Source organism: Triticum urartu, chromosome 1, assembly GCF_003073215.2.
Source record: "Triticum urartu cultivar G1812 chromosome 1, Tu2.1, whole genome shotgun sequence".
Taxonomy (NCBI): domain Eukaryota; kingdom Viridiplantae; phylum Streptophyta; class Magnoliopsida; order Poales; family Poaceae; genus Triticum; species Triticum urartu.
Window position 1 is genome coordinate 484,344,496 of NC_053022.1, and position 16,169 is coordinate 484,360,664.

Here is a 16,169-nt window from a genome sequence, read left to right on the forward strand (position 1 = left end):
CAATTTTAATCGGATGATCCAAACTCCCCTCTTCTCTCTATATATAGTCCACCTACATACCAAATATGGCTAAACCAAACCCTAGCCTAGCTCCTACCCCTACCCCGCAGCCGCCGCCACTCTCTCCTCGCAATCCGCAAGCGCCCAGTCCCCTGCTTCTACTTGGCCAGATCCACCAGCCAACCCCCACTCGATCTGGACCGTCAGATCTCAGATCCGACGGCCCAGAGAGCCTACCGCAGCCCCGCAGTTCCACCATCGCCCGCAGCCCCGAGCGCCTCCTCGCCTAGCATCTCACCGTCGCTGGAGACCGGCGACCTCCTGTGTTGGACGACCGGTGCCCGACCTCGGCGGAGCTCTACCGGGACCACCACCGCCAGGCCGCCCCCTGCCCTTCCCTTTTTCCTTTCTGTCTCCCTCTCGTCTCACGATCTCTCTTTCTCTCTTTCTCTGTACAGGAGCGCCATGGCACTGCCGCTTTGATCTCCGTCGACCGTTGCCGTCTCGTTCGACCACCTCCCTCGTCGACTCTGGATGTGCCCACGGATCCGGTCGTCTGCAGGCCATCTCCGACGCCGCCTCGCCGGAGTCCCGTCAGGAGCACCACGCCAGAGCCTGCAGGTTCTTCTCCGAGCTCCTGCCGCCCTCATTCCACGCACCTCCGGCCGGATTGGATGCCCCAAGCCCGGATCCCGCCGTCCTGGACCACCTTGATTCGCCTTGGTCTACCGCCGCTGCCCATCGCGCCGTCCTTCTGCAAGTCCCACTGCCGGTCAAGCCCCTGCATCGAGCTCTTCTTCCTCTGCAACGAGCAGAGCGCAGCCGCTCGCCCCGTTGACCACGCCTCGCTCAAGACCGTGCTGGGCTGCCTTCCCTCGATCACCAGAGGCCCAGCCTGCCTCCCCTTCGCTAGCCCAGCCCAGCCGCAAGCCAGCGCCAGGCCTCCATCCTCCCACCGAATGGGCCTTGGCCCATGGTGAGGCCAACCCCATTGCGCCCTCCTTTTTTTTGTTCTTTTTTTCCGCAGTTGGGTCAGATCTCAGATTCGGCCCATATCCTTTTTTTCCTGCCTCTGCGTTTTTAGTATTTTTCCAGAGACAGCAGAATTGCAGTAAAGCCCTCAAACTTCATGCATTTTATTACTCACAAACAGTGCATCATATTAAAACAAACTTAATACGAAAAATGCTTAGAATTTCATCTAGTTTAATAATATGCCACTTTCATCCATGTTTAAAATGTCTAAAATGATGTTTGTTTAAATTTTCTCATATAGTTTACTAAAATGATTTAATTCGTAACTAATTAACCGTAGCTCGGTTTTAAATAATCTTTATATGTAAATGGGGTAGAAAAATGCCTAGTTTAACATGGTCTACTTGCTTTGCATGTTTAACAATTATAAAATTTGGTTTGGGGCAGAACAGTACCAAACCTAATATATGGATATGGGGTTTTACCGGAATTGTTGTTCGTTGTTTCCGGCCTCATTTAAACTTGCCTAGATAGGTAGTTTTGTTGTGCTTCACCCCTTGCCATGTTAATCAACATTTAATATTGTTGGGTACATAAACGAGATCGAACTAAATAACTTGAATGTGGTGTTCCGTCAATATGCAACCCGTTGCATATTGAGCTCCACTTAACTTGTAGTGTTGTTTGTGCACTTTGTCATGCCATGCTTCATTAAACCGGACATGCATCATAATTGTTTGTGCATCATGCCATGCTTATGTGGTGGTTGTTTACCATGATTGTTTGCTTATTTCCGGTGTGGCTTCTTCGGGTTGGTTCCGATAACGTCGCGTTTGTGAGGAACCGTTCGACTATGTCAGTTTGTCTTCTTCGTGGACTCGTTCTTCTTCCTTGCGGGATTTCAGGCAAGATGATCATACCCTCGAAATCACTTCTATCTTTGCTTGCTAGTTGCTCGCTCTTTTGCTATGCCTATGCTGCGATACCTACCACTTGCTTATCATGCCTCCCATATTGTTGAACCAAGCCTCTAACCCACCTTGTCCTAGCAAACCGTTGTTTGGCTATATTACCGCTTTGCTCAGCCCCTCTTATAGCGTTGTTAGTTGCAGGTGAAGATTGAAGTTTGTTCCTTGTTGGAACATGGAGATGTTGTTCCTTGTTGGAACATGTTTACTTGTTGGGATATCACAATATCTCTTATTTAATTAATGCATCTATATACTTGGTAAAGGGTGGAAGGCTCGGCCTTATGCCTGGTGTTTTGTTCCACTCTTGCCGCCCTAGTTTCCGTCATATCGGTGTTATGTTCCCGGATTTTGCGTTCCTTACGCGGTTGGGTAATAATGGGAACCCCTTGACAGTTCGCCTTGAATAAAACTCTTCCAGCAATGCCTAACATTGGTTTTACCATTCGCCACATAGCCTTTTCTTTCCCTTGGGTTCTGCAGACTCAAGGGTCATCATTATTTTAGCCCCCCTGGGCCAGTGCTCCTCTGAGTGTTGGTCCAACCTGTCAACTGCCGGTGGCCACCAGGGGCAACTCTGGGCTGGCCTACCCGTATCTTGGACAATCTGAGTGTGCCCTGAGAAAGAGATATGTGCAGCTCCTATCGGGATTTGTCGGCACATCTGGGTGGCTTTGCTGGTCTTGTTTTACCATTGTCGAAATGTCTTGTAACCGGGATTCCGAGTCTGATCGGGTCTTCCCGCTAGAAGGAATATCCTTTGTTGACCGTGAGAGCTTGTGATGGGCTAAGTTGGGACACCCCTGCAGGGATTTGAACTTTTGAAAGCCGTGCCCGCGGTTATGGGCAGATGGGAATTTGTTAATATCCGGTTGTAGAAAACCTGAAGTTGACCTTAATTAAAATGCATCAACCGCGTGTGTAACCGTGATGGTCTCTTTCCGGCGGAGTCCGGGAAGTGAACATGGTGTTGGAGTTATGCTTGACGTAGGTTGTTCTACGATCACTTCTTGATCATAGTTGTTCGACCATGCTTTTGCCTTCTCTTCTCGCTCTCATTTGCGTATGTTAGCCACCATATATGCTAGTCGCTTGCTGCAGCTCCACTTCATACCTTTTACCTTACCTATAAGCTTAAATAGTCTTGATCGCGAGGGTGTGAGATTGCTGAGTCCCCATGACTCACAGATACTTCCAAAACCAGCTTGCAGGTGTCGTTGAACCGTGCGGATGACGCAACCGAGCTCAAGGAGGAGCTTGATGATGATCTTGTCCTTTGTGTTGTTTCGTTCTAGTTGATCAGTAGTGGAGCCCAGTTGGGGTCGATCGGGGACCTTGTAGCTTTTGGGGTAGTCTTCTTTTATTTTGGCTCCGTAGTCGGGCCTTGTTTGTAACTGGTTGATGTAATGCTTTATTCATGTAATTGTGTGTAGTGGCGATTGTAAGCCAACTATGTATCTCTTTCCCTTATGTATTACATGGGTTGTGTGAAGATTACCTCACTTGCGACATTGTTTTCAATGCGGTTAGGCCTCTAAGTCATGCTTCGACACGTGGGAAATATAGCCGAATCGAGGGCGTTATACCCCCCCCCCAAATATATTCTTATAAAAACACATACGAAGACTTAAGAAAATACATAGAAAAACTAAATTTTGAAAATGACATGCTCTGAATTTATGAAAATGTCATCCTCTAATATTAGAAATTAACCATGGATGTTAAAAAATATATTTAAACTTGTCGTGGTCCTATAATTTGAGTTGTCATGTGAACAAAAGGAAGTAAAAAATGCCATGATAAAAATGTCATCTCTTAATAAACAAAAAATTTCATCTAAAAAAAATGCCATCTTTTAATAATAATAAATGTCATCTCTTAACAATAAAAATGCCATCTCTTAATAATAAATATGCCATATCTTAATAAAAATTGGTATCTGATAAAAAATGCCATCTCCTAATAATAACTAGTAGAATGCCCGTGCGTTGCCACGGGCATTTAAAAAATAAAAAATCTTACTGGCTCATCATTATCATGTTCTATTGAAAAAATATCTAAGTTTTATGGTAATATGATATTCCTCATTGCAATTAGTGTCACTAAATTTCCCGATCCATCAACCATGGATAAGTATGAAAGTAAATGAATCTAAGTTAAGTGAAATAAGGAAGGATCAAATGAATGAACATATGAACCATGCACATGCCTTAATCACTTCTTCTCCACCTGAAAATGGAACCCAATCCAGTTTTTGCTGCAACATTGCATTGCTCCATGGGAACCGATTGGCCTTCTCACTCGTACTTAGGAACCCCATTTGACCATTTCTTCCGCGGCCGATCTCAACATCACCCCGGATATCTCTCGGCCAGCTCCGTCACGAAGCCAAGTCCGCCATGTTTCACTCCATCTTACATTAGTCTTCATGTAACATAAGTACTATTGTTCAAGCATGCATGCCCAGTGGCGGAGCTTGGGCCATATTCTAGGAGGGGCAATGGGCTAGGGGGGGGGGCGACCAGAGCAACATTTTGGGCCGATTTTCACTAATATATGGGCCATCTATTATTGGGTAGTCAAAGAAAATCTCATGGGCTGGGGGACGATGGCCCAGGATGGCCCTCACTAAGCTCCGCCACTATGCATACCAATCGCTAGATCAAGCACATCCAAACATTTGCAATCCACCACTTTTACACCCTCCCCTCTCTCCATGAGATGTCTCCGGTACCGCGTCAATAACACTCCCCTCATTTACACGTCCAACATGGGTCCCCGCCCTTCACGGGAATCAACTCAATACTATAAGGGAAAACTAAAAGCCTGGAAACATTAAAAAATGCATCCATCCACAAAATAAGTTCTACTTCATGACAACCAATGATAAAAAAAATATTATGATCACATCCAGTCTAATAGGAGATAATATGGGTTGCAAAATCCACACATCATGGCACAAGGCATTCTAATTTTTTAAATACCACAATTATCATAACAATGAAAATAAAGCTAGGGATATTGAAAAATGTAAGACAGTAACGCTCTATCTCTCTCGTATTGTTCAATGGACAGGCAATATAGTTATCTTGAAGGAAAATCTGGCTTGAATGACTTCTTTGGCCATAGAAAGCGTCGGAGCTCCTTGAACCTACATATTGCACCCTTTTTGTTAGTCAAGATCGAAAATAGCTAGATATTGGTAATCAGGAATGTACCTTTTAATCAAGTTATTTGCTTCATTGATGTCTGGGTTGTTGTATTATCCGAGACAGCTTGTTGTAAAAGTATTAGCATTTGAAATTCAGTGTGAGAAAGCCTTAAAAGTAGTAGTAGACAACATAAAACACAATAGCAGGAAGTCAAAAGCAAAATAGTTAAGTGCATGCAATCAGAGGCATGTTGCCTCCAGAAATCCCTAGCAAGAGACACTGGTCTTCTACCCCACATTACATATGTCAAAATATACTATGCATAGTATTAACTCATTTAGTTATCCAGCTGACCAGATCAATTGTAAGCATTATGTGGTTCTTATTTCAGTGAAAAGGAATTCCGTTGAATAGTGAACTTAATTGGTATAAAAGAACTATAATATGGATTGCGCTTAAACCGCAAAAGATTTTCTAGGAGCTCAGAATAAAATATGTGCAATAACTCACTAAAGATCTTCTATGTTCTTACTATTTGGGAATACCAACTCTTTGAGTAACAGAGTAATAATAGGACATTGCGCAGTTCAATTCATGCCATCTATAAGAAAGGCTACATCTATAAGAAAGGCTACATCAAGTAGTAGAATCTGCATGCTATGTGTGCTAACCTGGTCTGTGAGTTAAAGATATTGAACCCCTCTTATGTGTATGCTGCCCCTCTCAAACACCTACAACCAAAAATAGATGAGACCCACCTATTAAGACTAAAAAAAATGAAAGTTGAAACATGTAAGGGCATTTGGGCATCGTACAGAAACACACTGACTAATCGCTTTGATTGAGGATCAAGAACAAAACATGAGAGCCTCTCCCATCAATTACCTCGACAGAAGCATAATACATCTCTGATTTGTCTAGCGCCTTCCACATTCATGCGGCTGAAAAACTCCCCGCTCCCTCCCGCCCCGTCTTGCGTTGATGAAGACCTAGGTTGAGCTTTGCTCCGCGGAGCACTCACTTTTGGTCAAGTACACGAACATCAGAAGGGGGGGATGTTGGAGATTAAGAGGAGATTGAGGGGAATGGATCCTCACATCAGTGAGGTGCACGGTGCATGTGCATCTGTGCCGAGTTTGATCTGGCTACAAAAAAGGAGCATAACCATATGCCGAAGTAAAAGTAAAATGAACATGTATCTTATACCTAAATTATATCCTCTCCTTCCCTCAGTAAATAAATAATTATACTCTCCTCCATATCATCTCACAGGTGTTAAGAAGTAGCATTTTTTGCTTATGCATTGGATCTAAAACTTAAATTATGTAAGAAGACCACAGTAAACAACAACCAAAAGCTTTTCTAAGTCGTTCTTGCCTTCATTACCGTTTCTTCCGATGCTTCCAATTCCACACTTTTTCCTACAATATTGAAGCAGTCCTTAAACCCTGCAATATCAGCATAAAAAAAAATAGAGGACAAACAAAAACGCAAAAATAAATAAATCGTTCCAACACTCAGAGCATGTTTAAATTATTTGTATCACACTGTATAGACTTACCCAAGAAATGTTGCATCCAAAAAACGATCAGAATACAAAACCATGTCACGCCTGACGCCGTGCCTTAGTTGTACGCTGGTGCCACCTCCTCCATATGTGGTGTTCGGTGGTGCATCAAGGGTGTGTGTGTGAGTTAATTATGTGTGAGTGGGGCATGTGTGCCGGCTAGGTGAGGTACTTGGTCTGAAACCTGTAAGTGAACAAAGGCAAATCTGAATTGATGAAATACAGTTCTGAATTCCTCCTCCTATGTTTCTCTTCTCTTCTTCCTCAGTCGGTAAAAAAGGAGAGGGACCTCACGCCGACCATCACAGCGGCAAGGGTTACCAAATCAAATTAAGTGTTATAATCCGGCAAGACGTGCATGTTAAGTTAAAGGCTTACCTGCCGTGATTGTTCCTTCACTGGCTAGATATGGAAGTGGTGAATTTTCTCACCGGCTGGAAGCGCTCTAGCTCACACAAGCAGTGGCAGGCATGAGAAACCTGTCATGGTGCTCCTTACTTTGACTGGACTCGTCAAGTTCGCTATGAGGACGAACGTCCTGTGCGGCGACTGGACTCGTCTGCGTCAAGATCTCAACCTAACATAGTAAAACCAAGGACTTAGCAGATCTGAACCATACACCATACAAAGAAAAATGGTGAAACAGTGAACATTATATCGTCAAGAGCAGTTGAAACCTAAAGGGAAATCAAGGAGCATGCAATCTCCCCAGCTAACCATTGTGGGTTGGGAAGACAACAACTTCTTAGCAAATGTTGTAATATCATCTAGGGCCAACTCATCCATACACAGAGAAGAAATAATAGATAGGTGTTGTAATTCCAACAATAAAGAGAGGGGATCAATTATTATAAGACGGGTTTGTGAAATATGGTTCGAACTGAAGATATTGAGTAACCTGCAGCCGTAAGTCAAAAGATGTTTCCCTATATCTTCTGCAACAATTACCTATAGTGCAAAGTTTACATGGGGTTCTATATGTGATAACTGACAGGAAACAATATTTGTTCGTGGGCTCGAATTACCCTTGATTCAAGATTCTTCACACATGTCAGTTCATTCTCTGTCACTGAATGCATGGAAACCAAATCATGTTTTAGAACATGCAGCTTCAGTGATTACTCTCAAAGGTTGGAACGGCTCATGCCTTGTCTATGCATTGCGGTAGCAATCAATTCATGCACCACGACATCAAGGGCATTCGAAACAAAATCTGGTGGCTGTAGTATTAAGAAAGGCAAAGTCCGTCTCATAGCAAGATAACATAGCAGGAAAAGGAGAAAATTTTCAATCTATGAAACCTATATTGATGTACAGAGAAAACACATTCGATTGAACATAATAGAACAAACCTGGATGCAAATAACAGCAGGAAAACGTTAACAAAGTAACAGCTTGGTAGAATGTAGCGCTGCAAATTAACTAATGGGCTTGGCCTATTAGCTCGATTTCCCATGCTTCTTTCCGCGTCAGTGACATAGGATCTCTACAAGGCAGTGTTAGCCGGCATAAACTTGCTGAGCGCCACTGGCGGCGGAGATGGGGTTCACAGGTAGGTTGCCACCATGCTGGCTAGGGCGGGGCGAGCGTACCCACGGGATCGGAGAGATCGACGAATGACATGGGGGAGGGTGAAGGTGGCCATGTAGCGAGGGGCAGGGTGGGGTTGGAGACGACACTAACCATAGCACGTTAGTTCCAGGTCAGGATGGGAGTAGGCGGGAGATGTGCTTGCATTTCTTCTTCCGTGTGGTGAGAGCGATGGGTGGACTGGCGCATGAACTATCTTGACGACGACGGCCCCAATGACGGAGGTCATTGCCGTCACCGACCTCCCTGGCGGTGAGTGCGTCGATGCGGGGCGGAGATGGCATGGATGTAGCCTACCAGGGACACCTTCTCGAGTGGGCGAAAGTCCTATGCCTCCTCTGATGCGGCCATGGTGGGCTAGGCGGCTTGGAGCGGATCAAGACTTTGGAGAGTGGGCCTTCACCGCGCTAGGACTTCCTGGATGCATGCCACCAAGGACGCGGCCGGCGGGCATGTGGTGACCGGTGAGGCCGGCGTTAGAGACTTGGAGTGCAGAGAGGCCGGTGGTGCGCATCCTCCTGTCCCTCCTCTCCTCCTCCCTCGATCGTGCGCCATCTAGATCGGGGCTCAAACGTGAGGCTAGAGGAGAGACGTGTGGTGGCTAGGGTTTGCGGTAGGAGGGGACGGGCGCGGCCCGTGTGTTCCATGACCATGAGCGTTTTTTCCTCCCTGGCTTTTTTGTTATATTCGCGTGCGGGGTGGGGCATCGGTTAAAGCAGAAAACTCGATGGATCGAAGGGGCAGTTTACGAGAGAGAGGGGAGGTCGAACGAACGAACGAACGAACGAACCACGTACGTACCCCGACATTAGGAGTAGAGAAAATGTCATCTCTTACCAAAAAAAAGGAAAAACGTTCAAATTACCATGTGACGTAGTTAAAAAAATTAGAAACTGCCATGGTGATTTTTTCTAGAAAAATTGCCATCTGGTAAAAAAAGAGAAAGGGTGGATTGGGATTCAAACCCAGTGTGGTGTGGTTGTGGTGTTTTGATAATAGTTTCGCTATTTTCCTATAGCGAACTGGTTTGAAATGTTAACGTACGTGGCTGGGATCCTGCACCAAGATTCGTACAAACAAATCTCCGGGGAGAGAGGGAGTTTGATGGTATCATCCCCAGCTGACGTTCACCAAATAAGGTTTCCATTAAAATATATAGCAAACAATCTCTGCAATAACGGGCAAAATATCATCTAGTTGCAAATGACAGCCGAAACTTTAGGGCATTTCTAACTGGTCCCCTAAAAATAGTGGAGGATCCGGCGGAGTAAATCCTTAGTGACATATTTTTACTCCACTAAATTTTGACTGAACCTAACCGTCCCTTATATATAACAAAGTAATATTTTTATTTTCATTTCATTTGCAGCCACCGAAACATATTTATTTACTTTTTTTCATTCAACGACATTTTCATACATTGAAGTACATAATTCACCAATTCTTTGCTACCAGAGCAAAACCAAAAAAAACAAGAATCATAATTAGACACTTTAAAAGATAGCGAACTTTCATAACTGCTCCCACTAATATGATTAATATCTTCTCTATGTTTTCATTGTTGATTCTCTTCATTGGCTTCTCGAGCTTGCACACTTATTTCTTCTTCGATAATGACAAATTCGACGTTGCTTCGCATCTAGTCTCATCTTTAACCTCTATTCTAGCAACAAATGCACGGGCATCTATCAAATTTCCTGCTATCAGTAGATACATGTGATCTTCTTCGCAATACCAAAACTTGCATCCATCCTACACACAAATTTAAGCAAACGATGAGCTACCGAAATTGCGCGAATCCAGTGAACAACTGAATCAAAAGAAGCACATACCCAATCTTTTTTTTGCACTTGAAGAACACCAATCCGGAATGTTCCGGCGTGGTAGAAACTCGACGCACCACCTGTCGCGGACAGTCTCACACTTTATCATTGAGGAGCCAACGAGTCGCTGGGCCAGCGCCGAGCCTAGGTAACGGTTGGGCGTGTCTTTACCGGCGAACCGCCGATGGGAGAGATCCGAGCGGCTAGAGGTGGAGTCAACACCTGCATGCAGCATTGACGGGGTTGTGCGGTCCGGTACATGGCAAATCCATGGCAAGGCGGCAGTCGCCGGCGACCGGATGCGCCAAATCCAGCGGCGACAGCCACAAAACTGCCATTTGTGCGCCGGCGGCGGGGCGAGAGAGACACAAATCCGGGTGGTCAAGGACCGCGGGCGAAGCCTACGGAGTGTCTGCGGTGGCGGGCGATGGCCGGCGAGGGATGGTAGGGACGACGCCGACGTAGATGCGACACGAGAATGGGGCGGGAGAGGCAACGAAGGAGAGGAGATTTTTTTTCTCCAAAGCCGAGCGGTGGAGGATAAATAAGGAGATGGAATGCGGATAATTTATCCTTCACTAACACCGATTAGGGATGGCCAGATTCCCGTTAGAGAAGTAAAATAGATTTTTTAGGTTATAGGGTATCTTTTAGAAATGCCCTTACTATGAAGGACAAGATAAACCCGTTTGATTCATATGCTGGGTCACTCGCCAAAATAGAAAAGTTTCATATGCTAGGTCGCTGTCCCGTAACAGTTATCAACCAACACTTTTATCAACAAAAAATACTTTCTTTGTTTAAAAAAGTTTGTCCTTCAAATAAATATATTTAGTATCAAACTAGTGCTAGATACATCTATTTGAGGAATAAGCTTGGGACAAGATTTTTCGGACAGAGGGAGTAGCAGGGATGAGTCCACACGGGGTCGGGGCCTCTGGCTTGGTTTATCACTGAGAGAGTGAGACGTGATGATTGATGTTCCGTGGTTCTTCTACCAGTGGGACCTGCGGGTAGGAGCGGCGGGGCGTGGCCCAGGCGGCGTCGATCCGGGCCAGACGAGACATCCGCGCCGCAACTAGCGCTGGCCTGCTGGTCTAAGTGGTGGGCGAAATCATCAAACCATGCTGCGCACGCGTCGATTAAGCTAGAAGAGGCATCTTTTAGAGAAGAGCTAGAAGAGTTTTGCTTGGGTTGGGTACATCCCTTAGATGTTTACACGAATCTACGTACTGAGCTCGAATGATTATGTTCCTTGTGACGGAATGAGTCCTAAACTTGGCGGGATGCTTGCACCTCCCTGAATTCATTTTCAGACTTTTCTGCAGTGTTCAAGTCCTAGACTTTGCGTGTTTGTATTTTCATGAGTTTATGTTCAGCTTTTTCGGCGATGTCGTTTAAGTGAAATGAGACGTTTCCATCTCAAATGTATGCTTGTCTATATGAGCATAGGTGATTGTACCGTATTAAAGAAACTTTACGCCAATCCTAAAAGTACTTAAAAAGATATTTTTGTACATTCACATACAATTAATTTTAATCTATATTATTCCCATGCGTAGGCGTGGGTGTTCTGCATGATCCTATTATTCTGGGAACAGGCATTTGTATGAGGGCTATCTCATCATCTGTATCGTTCGGCCTGTGTATTTGGTTTGGTGTTGCTTTATATATTAAGCGGGATAAAACCTTATTTTGAGAGAGATCAGACCAATCTAATACTCCGCATATACGATTTTTTAAGTCAAACTTAGTAAAGTTTGACCATATTATATGAGAAAGTACCACATCTACAATACTAAAGCTATACAGTGCGAAACTAAATTCATGACGCATCTAATGATATTGATTTCATGTTGTAGTTTTTTCTATAAAGTAGTTCAAACTTTATGAAGTTTGACTTTAGACAAATCATATATGCAGAGTAAAAAAGATCAAAGAGGGTATTTTTTATTGAAGCGATATTTTCTAATCTCCAACTTTAATCTACATCGATATCTGTAAACTTTTCTAGCGGTGTACCGAAGCAAAATTGTTGCTTTGTCGAGCTTTTTTATGTGAAGGATTAAATCAAGCACAAATATTTGTAGGATTATTAAATCATACACCATTACTTTCCGTTGCTAGATATTTCAGGCTGAATTTGCTGGATTCAAAACTCTTGAAAATAATCCTTCTTTTTCTATGAAAATCAAAGAAATTTGGTACAATGATGCAACAACTTTGGACTTGTAGTTTGATTCAGATTCTGCTGCAACGTTAGATTGTTTCGTCCATAACTCAACACTGTAGACGAATTTGAAGATGAATCCAATTGTGTTGGAAAATGCACGAAATCTACTTTCCAACATAAATAAGAATCACCCAATTCGGAGTCTGTATAAAAGAGTTATTAGCGTTTTGACTCAGGTATGTATGTGCAGCCCGAATCTGAATTTAGAACGTGAGAGACTTGGACTCTATCTTCTTTTGGCCCAAAAATGACGTGAGAGGACTTTCTGAACAACACATAAACTTCTCTTTTTTCCTTCTTCGTATGTGGATTGTGCAAATGTCCCATACACCTGCAATTAGACATGACACAAAAGTCTGTGAAGTATTTTTGTCCTGAATGACATAAATAAAATATTGCATAGTTTGCATTAGAAATCACCTCACAAATATACATGCATGCAATATTTTTGGTCGTATTATATTCAACCTACAAAATTTGAGTGGAAACAATATTGCAATCATATATTACTCCTATCAGTGTTTCTTTTTATATCCTGCTAATCGAAGAGGCCCTTTTTTGCCGGGAAAATCAAACGGGCCCTTTTGTAATCATAGATGTGAAATTGGGTAACTTGGAGAAAAATCACTAGTTAGTTGGAGTGCATGTTACATAACTTGGTGTGAAAATCTATAAGTTATACTTACCGCCAGCCGTGTGTAACTTTATTTCTCTAACCATAGTAAATTCGGATGTCAATGTAAAAACACACACACACCCACGCACGCACCCACACGCACACCCACACGCGCACACACACACACACATACACATAGCGAAGACGTCGACGTCACGTGTAACTGATAGGATGCCGCCGAGACCGCACCAAGCCAGAGCCAAAGGAGCTTTGAGAAAGGAGCCAAGCACGCCAACCGATGCCAAAGAGATGTGACTGGCGGGTACCCGAGCTCCACAACGATGCCCCAAGGGGGTGACAACACAACGTGTTGCCGCCACCAAAGCATCGGTGAAGGATTCTCACCTGGAGCCCTAACACGGGAAGAGGGATCCCAACGACGCCCTCAAGAGAGATACGACACCCACAGGCATCGCCAGTGCCGGCGCCAAAACGCGAAGTTTTCACCCGCGAAGTTTTCACCCGGAGCCTCACCCGCGCCACACCGAGGTACCATGATCACCAAATCTGTCACCACCAAAACAAGCCTCCACATCATGATCTGGGAGGCGCCACCGCCGAAGCCCCACCAGCGCTAGGATCCCCGCGGCCTCGCTCCAGACAGTTGACACGACCATGGAGAAATGCCATCACCACCGCAACATCGCTCGCCGTAGAGCCGACCACGCAGTCCACCTTCTAGGGTCGCCGCCCTGGCATCTAAGATCTGGCAGGCCTCAACACCCGCCACGTCGTTGGACATCACCCACCGGAGAACCGAGAGGCACCCCAAACCCAAGACAAAGAGCAGATCAGGGCATGGAAGATGCCACTCCCAATCCAACCCCCCTTGGATCTGGACGATGACTGTTCCTCACGCCGCTCCCATCGACCATGACTCATATCAATGCCCCTAGGCCTTATATCGGCATTGCCTCCTGCAAGGCCAGATCTGAAGGTCCAGTCCATCCCACCTTGGCTGGGATGGGATGGCCGCCACAAACCGGCAACTCCACTGCACGACGAAGCACCGTGCAGTCCGGAGATGCAGGGACACCATCCAGCCGACGGCGAGCCCACAAAACAAGGGATAAGACCAGGGGCTCCAAGATCCATGCGCAAAAGAAAGGTAAACCGCACACCAAGCCAGGATGCACAGTCACCTTCGTCGTCGTGCTCTAGTACCACCGCCACGCAGCCACCAGTGCCACTGACACGACCACACGCCTTCTTGCCACCACACCCTGCGCCAAAGCGAGCGTCCCAGTCGAGATCACGTGCCCACGCCGCGACGCTCTAGGCGAGGAGGAAGGGAGATCCCGCCGCTGGCCACACCAGCCGGGCTTCGCCAGGCGGCTCGCCCTGGCGGCGGCGAGGGGAACGAGGAGAGGGGAGGGGAAGAGGGGCAGCGACCCTAGGGTTTGCCCTGTCTCTCGTGGGAGAAACGCGGACGAACCGTTCTCTCGCAATTTATTTATTTATTATGAAATCTTACGCACATGTTTTTTTCTTCCTCATCTTTCGCTCAATATTTTTTCCCACAGGCTATCGAAATTTAGAGATATTTTCCTTTAAAGTTTTCATTATTGTGTATATGTGGATTTGGTATCAGAATTCCATTCTTGATGTTGCACTCCATGTTTTTATAATATATAAGCAATAAACACACAATTGTCCTATATAAATCCCTTCCCATTTTTGCGGATAGAAGATTGTATTACTCAATCACGATGTTCTTACGACCATCAGACACCAACTCAAGGACCTTCGGAGGACCCGAACCAATCCAAGACATAGTTCTCTTTTCTAATCTAACAAAAGTAGCAAGACTATCACTAGCCTTATTTTGACTACGAATAATATGAGTAATACAAGTTTCTCGAAAACTTCTCAAATGTTTAATTTCCTTCACCAACAGGGCATAGACTGATCTATCTACCTCACGATTCTGAATTATGGCGGCAGCCATAAGCGAATCCATCTCAATGGTAATTTTGGTGAATACGCATTGTTGCGTATCATTTCATTGATAGGGGGAGAGTACAGGATGCGACTCTAGGGGGCGTTCGCCGAAGGCGACCCGAAGAGTGCAACGTGAGCAGGGAGGGAGGGTGCTTAGCCTCATTATATGTGGTTTCAGGTTACAGGAATGATGGATGCTAGCCTAGTTGCTCCAGCACATGCTCACAGGTGGGCCTCATCTCAGTGGTAATTGGAAGATCACTTATTTGGATAGCAAGGGACAACCCTTCCATACATGCACAGAGTGCTGCTTCCAACGCATCCCGGCACACGAACAATTGCCTGTAGGCAGATACAATAACAACACCAACTTCATTACGCAAGATCATAACTGCACTGGGTGCTCCGTTTGTTCCAAATGAGACGTTAGTGTTTAACTTGACCCATCCATGCCCAGGTGGACTCCACGCATTAGTTGCCGGATCATTTTTTTGAGTTGTCAGATCATTTATATAGATTGCTAGGATTTTGGAAGAAGGTCCCATCAAAACCGGGTTTGGATTGCCAAGGGTTGAAAATCAAACGGTTTTAGGAGTTCAAGGGGAGGGTTATTTGGGGGGTTTCAGGAGTTTAGAGGAGGTAATTTGTCATTTTTTCAAAGTTTGGGGTTGCAATATGATCTTCGTGGCAAGTTCATGGCCTCATGGGGCAATATCCACTTTACCCTTTACCCATTGCCCGTGTTCATTGCTCGCTCCCTTCGTGACCTCTGCTCGTCTTCTTGTTCCAAGGATTTGTGTGAGAGCATCTCCACTTGTTCGGCCACCCAGCGCACTCGGCGATTATGGTTTGGCCCAAGCGCCGACGCTTTTTGGGCCCTGGGGACGATCCAGTTCCCAGCCATGCCCTCAGGTTTCGGCCAGAAGACGCGCATAAATTCAAACTTGCCATTTCCTGCTACCCAAAAAACATCACAAGTTCGGCGATCAACGGCAACCACAAAGTTCGGCGATCACGATGCCACAGTTCGGCGATCGAACATACTCGAAAGTTTGGTGTTCAAAAGGAAGGACGCGTAGGCAACACATCAAACGACGGCGGGCTCCTCCGGCGTCGGACTGGCGGGCGTAGGCGTGCTCGGTGCCGGCATGGCATCTGTGCTCGGGCTGGTCGGTGTCGGTGTGGCATCTATGGTCGGGCTAGGTGTCATGGCGTCATCATCACTCGGGCTCGGTGGCGGCGTT